This window comes from Ambystoma mexicanum, chromosome 7q (assembly GCF_040938575.1).
Source record: "Ambystoma mexicanum isolate Mex_15411 chromosome 7q, UKY_AmexF1_1, whole genome shotgun sequence".
In the NCBI taxonomy this organism is placed as follows: Eukaryota; Metazoa; Chordata; class Amphibia; order Caudata; family Ambystomatidae; genus Ambystoma; species Ambystoma mexicanum.
The window spans coordinates 406,836,960-406,854,125 of record NC_090941.1 but is presented as its reverse complement, the minus strand read 5'-3'; the positions used below and the strand labels follow the sequence as shown (position 1 = coordinate 406,854,125).

General features: G+C 43.0%; 1 protein-coding gene across 3 annotated transcripts in view; it reads left to right on the top strand.

Moving 5' to 3' along the window:
- TDRD3 (tudor domain containing 3) overlaps positions 1–17,166 on the top strand; it is a 1,496,528-nt gene that overhangs the window by 159,005 nt on the left and 1,320,357 nt on the right. Inside the window, exon 1 of one of the 3 annotated variants that reach the window (XM_069639414.1) lies at positions 12,277–12,298. The exons of the other annotated variants lie outside the window; for them this stretch is intronic. The gene's annotated coding sequence lies outside the window, so the exon portion shown is untranslated. Of the gene's footprint in view, positions 1–12,276; positions 12,299–17,166 lie in introns of those variants that run through there. 3 annotated transcript variants of the gene reach the window in all.

The following is a 17,166-nucleotide window of genomic DNA, read 5'->3' as shown; positions in this document are numbered from 1 at the left end:
TTCCATACCTCGTGCTGCTGAAGAATATCTATGGATGTTGCAAATGTAGTGCGCACTTCCGAAAGCTGTTGCGCCGATTCGTATACGCATGGTCCCGCTTCCATTTCCCCTGGAATTACTTGAATGTCAGGCTCCGCATCAAGTGCAGGGGTTGACGCTCCATCAACTGCCTGAAACATAGTACTTGCATTAGTGAGGATTACAATAGTGAAAACATAACACACACCTGGGGTCGACAGCACAGGTACATATCAACGGCTAACCACGAATGAAACATTGTGTAGAACAATCAAACGACAAGAATTCCAGCTCTGATGATGACGCTCGATGGAGCTGTCAGTATCCATACCTCCTGCTGGTGAAGAACATCTAGAAATGTTGTAGATGTGGCGGACGCTTCAGCATCTCCCTGAAAGACAGTACTTGCATTAGTATGGATAACACTAATTATAACTGAAAACAAACACCAGTGGACGATAACTAAGGTGTATATCAATTGGAAAGCACTTACCAAACATTCGGTAAAATAATTACACGATAGAATAAAACTATTACTTGACATGCATAAAACAAGTCTGTAGCGGATTAGCCTAGTAAGATTACCTGATACGCGCTAGAAGTGATTGATAACTGCGACCACGTCAAGGATGTAGAATGTTCTTGCTTCAGATTCAAGGGATAGTCAAGAAGTTGTAAAGGTAAATTAATGATTGATAATGAAATGCCAATATTAAAAATAGCCATGTAAGGCGACAGAATACTTGAAAAATGCTCAATACAGCACAGTTCCCTGTTCCCATATATATACATTTCGTTTGTGGGTTATGAAATCGAAAAAGAATATATTGATAAATGTCATTATTCAAAAAGCTATACACTCATATCAATATCGAAATTATTACAAGGGATAGAACACCTACAATATCAATTAATCCATTCGGCTATCTACACACTACTGCAAGGCCTAAAGCTAAATCCGGACACTTGACTCACCAGTGGCGGAATGTGGACGAATAGAGTGGGAATAGCGTTTGCGAGCAATTTCCGTGTCATTCGCCGTTTATTCTTCTTTGTTACCCAAGATGTGGTGTACATGTCCAAGGAAAAGTGCCGGCTGCAGATGCGCTATCGATCACCCCTCTTGTCCTGTAAGACTTGTTGGACTCTACTTTCCAGCTCATCCAGTGGATATCCGCAATGTCTGACCCATTCTCTTATTCAATCAACAGTTTTCGGGAATACATGCATTGTAGTGCCTTCAGATTTCGCATGGGTCTTCGAAGGGCAACCGCTAATCGAACAGGCAGGCATTGTTGATAAATCTGAAAAGTAAATATCGACATTATTATACAATCTTCATGAATAAAGATTTGATACAAAAGTAAATTAATCATACAATGATCAGTGCAAGGTTTGTTTTGGTCGCAGGAACTATACCAGTTCATTATGTGCGGCTTAGTATTTGCATAAGTTGCAGAAATGTATAATTGATGTGACTGAAATCTGAACATGTGACTCGTCCCTTGGATGTTCTGTCTTGCACGAGAAGGAAACATGCTTACGTTATAGACTGGACCCCCGAAGGATGCAATTCGATGACAATAGACAAAGATGAAAATAAATAGATCTATTGATAGCATAGCAATGGAAACTCAAGTCAATAGCAATGAGACCAATGAACATAGCACTATTGTGTACTCTACTCGCAAATAGATAGAAATTTTAAAATCTGCGAAATATGACTAGGATACATGGCCTTACCTTGACCAGCAAACAGTTGGATTCAGCAAGCAGAGCAGTATGTTGCAGGAGAATAGGTGGGTGGCCGCAGGTAGCACACTGATGGGTTTGCTCTAAGCGGTCACAGAAGTTCACGGATAGCACGACGACGAGCAGATTAGCGTAGATCTCCGTGGTTGCCAGGTAGCACGTTCAGGAGTTGACTTGCAAAGCACAAAGATGTTCTCATGAGACATATCAAGTGGTTTATAAAGTATTAGAAACAGGGGTGTGTTTGTGAATGAATGACGTATGTATGTCGTGGTCTTAGGGGGCGGCCTGCTTCAAGGGGTGGCCTGGCTGGAGACACGGGGTCTGAGGAGGCCATGTGACCGATGGCCCCTGGGCGTGGGATACCTTTTGAAGTGTACATGCGGTTTGGCACCTTGGCCGTTTGCGCCCGTGACAGCCCCCCAAACCAGCGCTCATCCCCGGGTGCGAACCGCCTTTGATAGAGGGGGTGGGATGGATGGGCCTGGGGCGTGCAGATAAGGCACAGGAAGACTGCTGAATGGAGACACACTTATGTGGATTGCAGGGGGCGGCCTGCTTCAAGGGGAGGCCTGGCTGGAGACACGGGGTCTGAGGAGGCCATGTGACCGATGGCCCCTGGCCGTGGGATACCTTTTGAAGTGTACATGTAGTTTGGCACCTTGGCCTTTCGTGCCCCAGACAGCCCCACATGCCAGCGCTTATCCACGGGTGCGAACTGCCTTTGATAGTATATCGTTGCTTATCAATAACAAATGCCACATACCAGAGATTCTTGTGAGCACAGACCCACACTTCAACCGGTGTATTATAGTGGTCAAGACCCTTAACCTAAGGCCTGTATAATCCAATGGTAATTGTTAGTATAGATATATGTGTGACTTTTATAGAGACATAAACTACTGAAAGACTTTGAACAAGTGTTATTTAGTGCATGCATTATCGAGAATATGTTATGTTAGCTTAGATAGATAGTGACCACCCTGCCTCACAGCGACCAGACCTTCACCCATTCGGAGCACAGATGTCCGACGTCCATCCTTGAATGGAGACACACTTGATTCATTTAAAAAATCGAAACAACCGTTGTTAAAATATATGGTGTTTTATTTTGTATCTTATTTTCATGACACAAAAATACAAGACTTTAAAGATTATACAGGTCAGGTTGCAGCACAGCGAGAGAAAATCCCCGGTACTGACCGCTGTCACTCGGGAACGTTTCTCTTACGAACGGCACAGGCGGGTATCACTCTTCGAACGCGGTGTCCAAGCCTCCCGTGGAGCCACCATGTAAAGGAACGATAGGCCACCAGCCTGTACCACCTGTGAAAAGGAAGGAAACAAACTGTTTTTAAATGACCAAGATAAGTTTAATAAACGTTTGTTGTCCATGACAATTCTTGTAACTAATGGCATTCTGCACGGACAAATGCTATCTAGACAATGCACACTATTGAACGACTTTCATGCGTTACTATGATATGAATATATAATTTTGGATGTAGTAGAAGAACATGAAATAGGAGTGGCATGACAAGCAGAGTATACTTACTCGTTACTCAGATTACGTGGACGAACAGTTGCGCGAAATTCGTGCATAAGCACCATCATTATTCTCAACACGGCCTGTGTGAGGCAGGCTGCCCTGAAGTCTGGCAGCTCGGTGATGCATTGCGGTCGTGGCTCGCCTTCCGAAATGTAGGCCAGGCATCCCGAGTTTTCTCGGCAGCAGCAGTTCTCGTCCTCGGTTGGCATTAGCTTGCACCGATTGCATGTGCACCAGGTGGAGACGCCGTCCATGCGACTAGGCCCAGGCTCTTCATCTGTTGAAACGTCCTCCCAACTGCCGTCCGAATCCCCATCGTTTTCGCGTGCTTCCCTTTCCAGTAGTTCCACCTCGGTATACTCGGTATACTCGGGCTCGTACATGTAGGGCATTATTGTAGCCATTGTGTGGTAAACAAAGTAAAATAATTTACAGAGATGGTACAGGTGTTCACACGGGCTACAAGCGGCAAAGGTAGCTGACCAGAGTCACAGAATACTCAAAGTAACACAGAGAGAGGAATGGAATCAAAAATCTGCTGCTGTGTGTTGGGAAACGGTCTGTTTATACTTATTGAGGAAAGAGGCGTCCTGCCATTTCCATGGCGACACGTCATTAGCAGAGGCGCAGCGATTGTTGACACAAGACGTGCTTTGGCGTTGGGAAATGGGCGGTACGAGTCTGCTGATGACAGGTTCAGGGGCGGGGGAATTGATTTAGTGCCGCAGAAGCAGGTCAGCCAGGGCGATGTGGCAAGTGATAGGATTATCACAAAATGGCGGCTCCCTGGTGCCTGTTTTCGCGTGCGTTTAATGGACGAAAACTCGGGTAAGGTCCATAGGTAAGTTTTCTAAAATCGAGCCACTTAGGCTAAAAAAAACATGGCCGACCCGCAGGGACAATAACATTTTTTACTGGACCATGCCTTTAAGTCAGGTAAGTATAAAGATAGGGAAATCGTAAACATCCACCAGCATCCTCTCTCAGTAGTCACATCCTCTCAACTGACATCCATAGAACCCACTCATAACACAACATTCTCTCAGCCTGCATTCTACATCACTCACTCACAACATTCGATGAATTCAGGGCACGGTCCAGGGAAGACTAATCACAATGTATCTCTCTCCTCTACAACAACAAGACAAAGCCCACAAAGCAAGAGACATACACACTGCAAACACAGTTCCAACACACGTATGTCTCAACTCCTTACACTAGAACTCCCAACAGCGCACCCACACAGACCCCGCGACCGTCCTCACCAAGTGGGACAACTTTCTGCACCATATAATGCCTCTCCCTTTTTCTACTGAGTAAAGGAGTGACACCAAAAACGTAAGAAAGGATACCATTTCATAACTCTTCAACATCAGGCTACCAGCCGCACGCCCCATCTGCTCAACACGCAGTGCACCACGCAATCAGCTTACATTAGGCTCCCTGACAACCGACAAACATAAACTAACAGCTCATTGCCTGCGCACCCCACCTGTGTCCCATTTAAACACGGCAGGGTATTACAAATACCTGGGTAGCCAACACCACAACAGAAGGACACCCAAAGTGCCCCAGTGTCACAACCCCACAAGACGCCTGTGTCCAACGACTACATTCCACACTACAACAGCTCACATTCAGGGAGCCCCGCAACACCACACACATCTGCATCATACATTTAGATATAAGCAACACGTTTGTTTACTAAACATTTCTTACATTTCATCAAACTAATGCATTAACTGTGCATTTTAAAACTTCAAACTCTTCTCGTTTTGTTAATAAAGTTCAACCTGTGAAAACAAAAGTTAACATGACATTTTAATAAGAGTTCGATGTCCTACAAAGTCCAGCTGTGGCAAAAACGGTTAACAACAAACTAAATATGGTGTATATCTCAGTACACTTGCAGCTCTAACTCTCCTACACAAAGGCCACGACATCAATTAATTTCCACTCAGTGCACACCAAACCCAGCACATGCTCTAATTACAACCAACTGTTGACATATTTCACAAGCCTCACATCACAACTAAACTTATCCTATAATCTATGAACAACGCATCTACTTAGGATATAACTAACAGAAGTAACAGATCCACTTTTATGACTCTCTTTGCTCAACCTAATTTTTCTTTAAAAAATCTCAACAAATCCGGATCCAATTCTTGCAAAACATGAAGGTAACTACATACGGGCAATTCTAAAACAGCATCACAAATATAGCAGAAACTTGAATTCAAAGGCACCTCCTTCTTCACCTTTTCCTCTGGGGATAACCCACAACAGTCTTTGCACAGCCCTTCACAGTACCTTTGGAACAGTTGTAGAACTCCCTCATTGTTTCTGTAGGCATTAACTCCTTCCTCTTCACATTTAGCCCTCTTTTTTTAAGGACTCAATTGTAGCATATTTGTAATCCAAACCCCCTCTTTTCATGGGCCGGTTTCCACTTGTTTTGGCCCGGTCGTCAATGAGTGCACCCGACCTCCCTCTTTTCGTTCTGATTCCTCGGGACCGCAACAGCGCTGTGCGCCTTCACCTCACTTGAACCCATTTTGAGTAAAGTACCCAATGTTTTGGCACGCAACTCTCCAACATCCGCTAGTGTTGAACGTGTAATGTTCTATTGCGTCATCATTTCCCTCCAGTCCTTGAAGTGAACAGAGCTCTCCACGCACACCAACGTTCTTCTGTGTCTCCACCTGCCAAAGCATTTGCGACTCTACTCAGCCCACAAGACCTCAACACACACAGAAAAGCCAATGTGCGGTATGCCTCTTCTTCAGCTCGTCTTACAATAGAAAATTTGAACTGGGTGTTTGCTCTGACACAACAGGAAGCAATCTGCCTCAAACTCCCTTGCGCAATGCCTCCACCAGCTGGCTGTTCTCTGCTTGTCTCTAGGGAGTTTCCAACCCACGCAGCACCCACACTCACAACAACATGGCTGCTTCACAACAACAGAACTTCCTCCTTTAGCATGGCCCGCTTTCCGCTTTTCAAGAGCCACCGCATACCCTTCAGAAGTCACTGCAGCTCCTCCTTCGCCAGCTGTACCATAAAGCAGGTAAGGCTTCTTTAACCCTTTGGCCGCATAGACAAATTGTCATTTTCTCCGTAGCCAAAAGAGACTTTTACTTGATTACTCTACTCTCTGTAGCTCTGACTGACACTGCATTCAGTCTCTCAACTGCCTCCTGCAGCACGACTCTGCCCCTTGGGCCCCCACAGTCAAATGAGCCCCAGGCCCCTCCAATTAACTCTGTTATGGGCCTCTATCCCCACCAAATGTTCCGCACTGCCACCTTTGGAATCACTGTCCTTTGGCAAACTGGTAGACTGCTCACTGGCAGACTGGCAGTGACTCTCATTGCTGGCCTTTGGGCCTGGCGCTGCCCCTTTACTTCCAACGCTGGGCCTCTCTGGCCTCCTGGTACCCTCGCAGCGTTCCTACCCGAGAGAGGATCTTCTGTTTGGTTGCAGGGTGGTGGATGTCCCCTTCATGGTGCTTTCCCCCCAGGACAGCCATCATCCTCGTCGCCAATGTAGTGGTGGGTCCTTGGCCAATAAATACTGACATCTTGGTAAGAACTGGTAACTTCTTTACTTAGTTCCAAGAACATTAGATCAAGTACATTAAGTCAGGTAAGTATAAAGACAGGGAAATCATAAACATCCTCTCTCAGTAGTCACATCCTCTCAACTAACATCCATAGAACCCACTCATAACACAACATTCTCTCAGCCTGCATTCTACATCAATCACTCACAACATTCCCTGCATTCAGGGAAGGGTCCATGGAAGACTAATCACAACACACTGGTCGCAACACGAATTGGATACCAAGTTGTCGAGGGGTTAAGAACGGGTGCATCTTGGCCCACACACATTATTTATTATCTTGTTGATTTTGAAAAAGAATTGGATGTAACAGGCGCTTACCCCGTAAGGTACAGAACTATCGGTGCATCCTGGTTATGGTACGCCAACGACATAGTGCTCGCGGACTATACACAGAAAGGCCTACAAAATATACTATATGCCCTGGGTAGCTATGGCTCGACTAACGGCCTGCAGGTTAATGTGGGCAAGATAAAACTGATCACATTTGCTATGCGTGCACAGGCAAAACAACAAAATATAACTACTGGTGGATGCTTAATGGTAATAAAGTGGAGGAAGTTAATAGATAAAAATATTTGGGCATCATTGTGGATGCACATTTGACATGGAAGGCCCATTGGGAACACATGAGATATTGGGTGAAAATACAGACGGGTGCTGAGTAAGTACATTGGTAACAGTGGTGACTCTACTATCGTAACAATACTTGGAATTTACCAGGCTAATATTTGACTCCTATTGCTGTATGGGGTAGAAGTTATGGGGGGCCAAATTTGCTAAACCGCTCTCGATTTTGAAAGGAAGCTTGATAAAAAGAATGTTGCGCTTGCCAAATGCCTACGATTGAATTTCTGTATCTTGAGTGTAATTTGTTGAGTAGTAATATGCAGATGTCTATCAAACTGTCATTATTTGCCAAGAGAATATTGGACTTGAACGCTGAATCACTTTTACATATGGTATGTGTCTTTCAAGAATGGAAATAGACCATTGCGTAATACCTGTATCAAATGGAAATATAAGAGTTCTACACTATGGATGACTGTTGCTGGGATTGGGATGTCAACTATGTTGAATGCAAAGGTCAAAGGTTTAAACTAAAAAAAAAGCATTGAAATAAATAAACAGGAAACAGCTATTAGAGAAACTGGCGATTGTGGTCGTACTAGGCTTTGTCGTATTCGAACATGCAAGTGCAGTGAAAAGAAGTGCAGGAGATAGGGATGGGTGGGGGGGTTCCAGAGGGAGAAGTGCCAAGGAGGAGGCCTCCGACTAAGTGCTAGTGCGGGTGACTCCCCAGGGTGGGATGTAGAGCAGCCAAACAAGGTCCCCACAGGGGTGGTGCAGTGCGGGGTGGGGCGGTGGTAGGTGCTTGTATCGACTGGGTAGCACAGACTGATCCTGTGAGGTTCATGAGGAGCAGGCCACCAGTGTCCGTGGCAGTGTGGTGTTTAGCAAGGATGGGAAAGAGGTAGAGAAAAGCAGAGTTTAGTTTTTAGCAGTTTACGGAACTTGAGTAGATCCCGCTTAAGTCTGAGTGGGGCAGGGAGGCTGTTCCAGAGACCTGCCCTCCACTTTCTGCTTGGAGAAGCGCTTGACAATCGAGGAGTTAGAGGAGCGGAGAGCTCTAGCTGGGGAGTATATAGGTAGGGAAAGTTGGAGATAGCATGGTCCCAGGACGCAGAAAGCCTTCTGGATGATGCAGAGGGTTTTGAATTTGATCCATGCAACCACCGGGAGCCAGTTGAGAGATTTTATGGCTGGAGAGATATGGCACCTGGACTTGAGGCCAAGGAGAAGTCTTGCAGCGCTATTCTGAATATAGGTGGAGGGGGCGTACAGAGGAAAGAGGGAGATTGACAAAGGCTGTTCCAGTAGTTCAGCCTAGAGAGAACCAGAGCTTTGCAGACATTGAGCTTCTGGGGGAAGGCGAGGAAAGGGAGGCTGCCTCTTAGGAGGCAGAGCTGTAAGTGGGCCTTCATGGTAAGGTCCATGATGTGAGGGGTGAAGGAGAGAGCAGTATTGAAGATGACCCCAAGGTTTTTGGCCTCACAGGATGGCGGGGGTAGAGGGTCCAGAGAGCCCATTGCGCAGCATTACATGAATCTCAAATGTAATGCCATGCCCACTAATGAAATAATTGGGGCCCAAGTTGGAATTCCTCGATACGAACAGCTCTGCAGGCTATGCGTATCTAATGTAATAGAAACTACTAAACATTCGCTCTCAGAATGTGAGCCTGTAGCTGTGTCAGAAACATTATATACATGGAATTAATATCATGGATGTATGGTATGGTATATATATGAGTGGGGATGATTGTAATCTTGTGTATTATGGTGTGAAATTTTATTGCAATTTATTTGACATTTTAGAGGAAAGAAAAGAAATGAGAAGAATGTGAAGTAACTTGTTCTTTTTGATGTGGATTTTATGTATTAATTGAAATTGTTGTGATGATTGTGATTGGATAATGTGTAACAATTGTATAAAGTCATTAAATGTACAATAAAATAAAAAATGTAAAATTAAAAAACTATTAATTTCACCCTTATTCATATGTATCTTTTGTGGAATAGCGGAATGATTATTATAACAAGCCATTACATAGTGTGGCATTGTGGAGCCATCCTCCCTAGGGGAGGACACATACTGCGCCTTATCCCATGGATTCCTCTCTCTGGGCCTTTTCTCTTCCCATGTGATCCTCCCGCAGAACACCACTCCCAAAGTCAGAATCAGAAAGCGTCTGTCTTTCCCGGGCCATCTAGGAGGAGTCTTTAGGCAGGGAATTAGTTAGCAGTCTGCAGGATTCATCTCACTATGCTCTGTTTTGCTAGGTTCTTGTACAGCATGCCTTCTGTCGTTTTCACAGCTTCTAGGAGCATCAGGGACTTTAGGAGGTAGGGTAGAGACTAATTATGTAGCACAGAGGGGCAGGGTAAGGTCGCTTTGATACAATGTTGATGTGTGCAGATATGATACGGTAGGGCTCTCTGTAGGGTGTACGTTTTAGTAATTGGATTTCTAGCAGTAGTTAATGTGCCCTCTAGATTATTAAGGTGATTATGTGGTTGTACTGTTTCAGAGCAGTGCTTAAGGAGTGTGCAGAGTTATGTTGGTTTACCTGTGGTGGATTAGTGTGGGTGTGACATTTAACTACATTCTGGTTTTGTACATTTCATTTTGTAACCTATGTTTCGGTGGAGAAGTTGCAAGTTGAGATATAGTGTTGATTAGTGTGGAATGTAGAATGATATTGACATGGTTGTTATGTTTTTTTCCAATTGCTAAATATTTCTACAGGGGATGAGCCCCACACAAAAGGTATTCACCCCTCCTACTCAGTGGGGATATAATATACTTGAATCGCAAAAAAAGGAAGGGTACACTTGTATTAGCACCACTCACATCTGTACCTTCAGAAACCGCAAAGTGCTCAGACACCACAACCCACAGAACAAAACATGGGTTGTGTGCCCAGCATTAAACAATATCACATATCATCTTTTATTATCAATTACTCAAAGCAACAATATCATGACAGAATTATAAAACACACATAAAAACTTGCACATATTACAATACAATATACATACAGCATAAAAATTGCTTAAAACCCCAAAAACAAAATTGTTTTTAAATCAAAAATTAGAACGAAAAAGTCAGTGCCATATTAATTGTTGTAGGTCAACACTGGAACCATCATAGCCCCAATGTTTCAATTGGTGCCAAGTTTGAGTGCATGAACACTTTAGGAAGCAACAGCACACAGAAGTGTTTTGGTTCCTCCCCTGCCTGTCAACCAACCCACTCGCTCATTTTTGGATGCAGCCAGAGTACCGCTAGTTCTTTCCCCCACTTCTACAACTGCACATATCACAACATAGCCATACATTATTAAAGCAAAGAAGGCTAAAGTGTACATGCCAAACATTAACACAACACAATTGCAGACATGGGGGAGAGGTTGAATAAGTGATCAGCGTGATGTGCCGTGGGGTGTGGTCAGTGTGAAGGGGGGGTGGGTGTCATCTCGCCGTACCTAGTCTGAGCTACACAAAGCTCTTTTATGTGATTTCTTCACCTCGCAATCGGGTGGTTCATCAAAACACACTGCATGCCGACACTGTAAAATACAGATTTCCCTGTGAGAGAACATCACTGGTTGAATGCAGTGTGTTCTGCGGAGCCGTCAAAACAAGTCACAGATGTGAGGAAATCGCATAAGAGCTTCCCATACCGAGATCTCTTACAAACATGACATCTTTCCCCATTACATGTGGAAGATACTAAGCCAGTCCTGGATTTAACTTTGCTTTCTGGAAATTTAAGTCAGTCCAGGGTTTTCCCCATTATAAACCCAGGACTACAAGTCCCAGAATGCAAAGTTAAAACCCAGGCTGGACTAATATCTCCAGAATGGAATGGTGCATGTTGGCATGTAGGTTCTTATATTATATGATTACCGCACCTCGTTGTCCTGTTTGCTTGGCAGAACATACTGCATGCATTGCACCTGATATTTGAGTTTTTAATATATAATGCTAAACAAGTTGTTACATGCATGCAAATCATATTTTTTATACCCATGCTGAGGGGGCTACTTTTGGCCTAGTCCCATTTGAGCTAAAGATAGGTGTCTTTTTCTGACATGTCTACCCATTGCTCCTCTGCCTTTTTACCCTCTGCACCGCCGCCATCCTTGCCCAGCTTCACTTTCACAGCGAGGCTGGCTATTCTCTTGCTCCTGCCACCCGCACATTGCTTTCGCGCCAGCCCGCCCCCACCACACCTCCTTATGTGCTGAATGTGTGCGCACACCGGTTTATCTTTACGCTCTGAGCATTGAGACTGGTGCAAATGGCGTGAACAGCCTTGTAGGTGGGCTCTACTGGGGTAGCAGCTTTGTCGCCAAAGGTAATGCATTTGCACAGCTCTATTACCTCGGGACAGAGGCAGTGGAGTAACTTTGCTAAAAAAAAATTAGGGGGACATGACACCTGAAGAAAAGGTTCCCCAGCCAAATGAATGTGGACAAAATGGTGTGCCATGAAAGTTGGGGGGGGGGACAAACACCGCTGTCCCCCCTAAAATTGCGCCCATGAACAGAGGGCCGTTACCAGACGGTACAGCTCGCCTTCAATGACAGTACCGCCACGTTCTATGCTAATTGTTAACTCTCAGCCCATCCCCCCTCCTGTCTTTTCCAGCCATCTGTTGCTAGTTTATCTCCTCTCATTGGATAGGTGGTAATGCCGTTCTTATTGACCTTCCATCTTGCTCTTTGCATCTTGTGAGAACGGTATTAATGTACGTCGGCCTCCCGTTTGCCGTAGCGCTAAGCCATGGTATGGTCGTCCTTTTGGTATTCTTCTTCTTTCCTTCTCGTTAGGATTCTGGAAAGCATTAAAAACGCACTTATTCTCTGTAGTTTGCCGGTGATTAGTAATCTGTCTTTTCCTCTCTTCCATTCAGTATTGATTTGTGTACCTGAATTACTTGATGTGTAAAGTGATCCGTTACCTCTCGATGTTGTGAAGTGCTTTATTGATTTTAAAAATAAAATGTCAATATTAGTAGAAATTGAGCTTTTGCGGCTTTCGATGGTTTAATGGGTGTGCAGGCAGGGACTGCGATGTGTTTTGTCAGCTGCCCGCTTTGTGTGAGCTGCTGTTCCGACACAGTATTCTATTCCAGCAATGCCTATTATATTCGACATATGCAACCAGGCCATTTGTGCCCAGCACCAACTCCCAGAACCTAAAAATAAGCAATTTACGGTTACTTTCATCACACAAGAAAACGACTCGTTCGGCGACCTTGTAATATAGCTAGGTATCTGCTGGTTGCTTAGAGTAACCGTGTTTATGTTTTTAACAGGTACGGAAATAATTGACAAATCAGCGGTTCTTTTAAGACGTGCTGGTGGCATACATAATGCTTTTAGGTACAGAGTTTATCAATGAATGTTTTTGTTTTGCAGACATGGTTTACAAAGGAGAGCTTTTAAGACAGTCGGTCGATTATACTTGTAACACTGCAGAGCAGCCTCCATGAAACGAATGCCCAAGTCCTTGAGAATTACACTTTACTGGAACCGTATCCCGCCCCTTGTCTTCGTGGGTTAATTGTGCTGTGGCAAGAGTGCCATCTAGTGGCCTTCGCATGAAACACAGTCTAATTTCTAGATCAACTCCGATGCCATTGTATTAGTTACTTTGTACCCACCCAATGGTTTTACTAGAAATGAGTATTGGGGGCGGTGAACCAGGGGACACAAATACAACAAGGGCGCGCGGCTGCGCGCGTGGTAGCACATCAAAGAAGGGTCAACAGGCCAATATGTCTTACCAGGCTGGTTAAAACAAAAGTGCCATTAAGCATGCTCACAGTAGGTTTAAGACCATTCAAGTTTTCATCAAGTTAATATACATCTTAGAAAGTTAACCCACCTTCAACATTTGCAAAAACGCCCTCTGCATTCTGCAAGAGACTGATTTTTAAAAAAGTCAAGCAGACATCACTCGCACCACAGATTCCCAAAAATGTGTAGTTAAAGGTGGTATTTAGCAGAAGAGACATCGCTTTCAGCTCAGCTTTAAATAATAGCCAGTTAAAAAGAGATCATTTAACAGAGATATCACTTGTACATCAGTTTCAGATGAAAAAACGAGTGAATTCAAGTTTAAGAAGCATTTTTCAGCTTCGAAATGACTTTTTTTGTTTTCTTTCTGGATAAGTGTAAAATGCACATATGGAGAAAAAGACGGTGTGCCCGGCATGTAGGAAGCCTGCTTTTAATGGCGATTGCCCCACCCCAGTGATATTCATGGCCCTCACAGGCTAAGCAAATAGTCTGCAACTCGAATGAACGCTGGGCAAAGGAACACCTTCAAAATTCCTGGAAAGAGTTCTTCGCCAGAGGGGGTGGAGGGGGCAGGCCACCAACTAGGGTGGGCAAACCAGCAAATGGAGGGGATTTGCCTCCCTTTATCCCCTCTAGGGAGGCCTATGTGCATACCGTTTATATAAATTTAATTCCGGCTGTTTACATTCGGTAGATTTCTGGGTCATGATAAAGTGTTTTCGTTTATTTTATAATCGGGCACTAAAGCAAGAATATAATGTTATAGTGACTTACGAATTTATGGCGCTCAGCACTGCAAGTATAATTACAGGGAGTAACCAAGCAACGTTCTTATAGAGAGTGCAAATAGGGTCCCAGCTAAGACTTAATTTAAACGGCCAATGTGCTGGTTAGTACTAAAGATAATAGGGAGTGAATTCTATACTTCTCGGACAATCACTGCAAAACCATCCTCTCCCTTGGCCACGGATATTGATGTTGAATGCGCGTTTTAGGTATCCGACCCTGAAGGCCTTTTAGAAATCATTGCTCTGTCTGTTGGGGAAAGCAAGCCTGCATATTGCTTACTGACTCTTACTTCCCATTAGAATGTTGATTTACTTAATAAATTGTAAACGATGTTCGTGCTTGCTATTAATCAGCTATCATTTTCAACCAAACATTCTTTAGATTGTAAAAATACCCTCCAAAGCCACTAGTTTCAATTTGTATGTTAGTTTAGCAACCGATTTTAGATGTGCCACACGTTTGAGTGATCAGATTAAGGTTTAGAAATCTCCAAACCAAAGCTCTCCTCACAAGTAGTTTTGTAGTTATTTGAAGAATAGGGATGTCGATTTCGAACAGAAAGGACTTACAATAGCACATTTTTTTTTATTTATCACGTCCTATACACTCTGCAAACAAACATACAAACCGTATACACTCAATACACAACATATATAAATACAATTATCGTAGAAATGTATGATATTAAGAATGATCAAAGTTGAATGATAATAAACATCGTGCTATACCAAGTATTAATTCATATACCCATGAAAAATGAAAACGTTCCACCTAGCATTACATTATGAAACAGTTGAAGGACAATTCCACCATCTGCTTTCATTAATATCAAATAAGATAAGTGACCAAAAACGGACCATTGTCAAGGAAAGCCCTAATTGGTTACCTTCTCAACAGCATGCACAAAAAAGGTCCCTGTTGCTGCCTTCTATAACATGTATTTCTTAAACACTATTTCATCGTTGCAAAGTGCCGACTGGCTAAAAATGTCTGCCATTCATAAGGGATTTTATAAAGACATGCTTGTTCCTTTATGGTAATCCCTATTCAAGATCACGTAATCTAGAATGCCGCCAGAAGATTTAATCTGAATTTTAAGAAGATTGTACGCAATATATTTAGGAATAGTTTTACATTTTAACTGATATAAGTAATCATAAATTCTGCTGTTATTAAAAATCATTATATATGTATAAGGAAGAGATAGGGATAGCGCATTACATTTTTCCAGTGACTCTCATTTTCTTTCCTACTGCTCAGCCCTAAAAAAATTGACCTCGTAGCACAAATACATAAAAACTTCATCAACAATTTTATTAGAAATATTAAAAAAATTAAATTGTATTAAAATTGTAAAAACAGTTCCATAAAAGTCTTTCATCTACGACCTCAAATTTATCAAAAAAAGCAATAATGAAAACATTAGACACATATATACATTTCTCACAGTAAACTCTTAGTAAAAACAACATATAAAAACACAATAGGACACATAGATAAATTGCACTGGAACCAGTTCGTAGGCCGCACTCATAGGCCCGACATGTTTCTGTCCCTAAAACCCACATAGGTTGGACATTGATCAGGGGCTGTCCTCTTTCAAGTTTCTGATTCTTGTATCTTGGGTGTAAATTTACAGATATTACAATCCCTGCAGTTAAAACATCTAAGGAAAGAAAATAGATAAGAGTCACCATCAGTTTCATAGAGGATATTAATTCATCTTTTACCACCACACAAACAATCTATTTCATCTGAAACTACAAAACCAAAAATAAACGGGCATCTGCTTGTTGTGCATGGTAGTTCCCACGTATAGGCGAAACAAATCAACCTACCTCTTCAATAGGCAACAAGCTTCATCATGGCCTTCAAATGGCTCAAAGGTACCACTGCAAAAATACACAATACACAGAGGGACACTGATCAATGCTTTGGAAGAAGTGTTTTCTTTTTAATTGAAACAAACTTCGATAATGCCAAAACATATGGATATCAATTACGAATCCATAAAGAATTGGCCCTTCCATGTAGTCCATAAATAAACTAAAACCGTGAAGCGCATCAGTCACATGCCTTCATGTGGAACAACAACTATGCATGCTACACAATTAGGACTGCAAAACACTTTTCATGGTGGTTCCATACGCAGCCACTTCCTGTCAGGGCCACTCCAAATGGACTCACTCGCTATATAATGAGCTATATAATGAAGGGAGAAACAAAAGAGAAAAAGAATGCTCTTAATCATTGCTGTGATGCCACCACCTGTTGTGTGCTCGCATGTGAAACAATAAACTGTGTTCTCTGGAGGTTACACACACCACGTTCTAGCACCTTGTTTCTGAAAAACCCAAACACCTTATTCACTGCACTGTGTTGTATATGTAGCCATGGTGATATCCCTCGAATGTTCCAACACGCAATAGTTGCAATACACGTTGCCATGCTTAGTTATACACTATGTCAGTCCATACTTTGCTCCCCAAACAGGACCTTTGTTCCGCGATCCACATTGCGGTGTAAGATTTACCTTTCCATTTGTGGTATGAAATGAACCACAGGTCGTACTCCTTCCCCTCCACATGCTCGTCCAAAGCCAGAGAAGCTCACAAAAGGCCGGCATGAAAACCTGAACTCATAAATCGGAACCTGAAAATTCTGGGGAGACATAAAAATGGGATTACTTGTCTCACTATTCTATTCTCCAGAACGACCAGCACATTTCATGGCAGCCATTTTGTAATGTCCCGTTCATATGTGCTACAGCATCACAACTCCGTTCTGTTGCTCTACATGCTAAACTGTCCCTCAATGAATGTGATCAAATCCTTATATGTATGTTAATACTACGTATCAACACAAAGTACATGTATTACACCTTCAAACCAGTACATAGTTTCCTAGTATAGGAACAGAACGGCATTTTGGGATCACGTAATGTTGCATGTTCAAGCAGTATCAGTGTTCATATCATATGGCTAAATAGGCATTGTATGGTAACGCACAATTCATGTAATACATATTCAACCAGCACCACAATCCATATATAAATGGGTT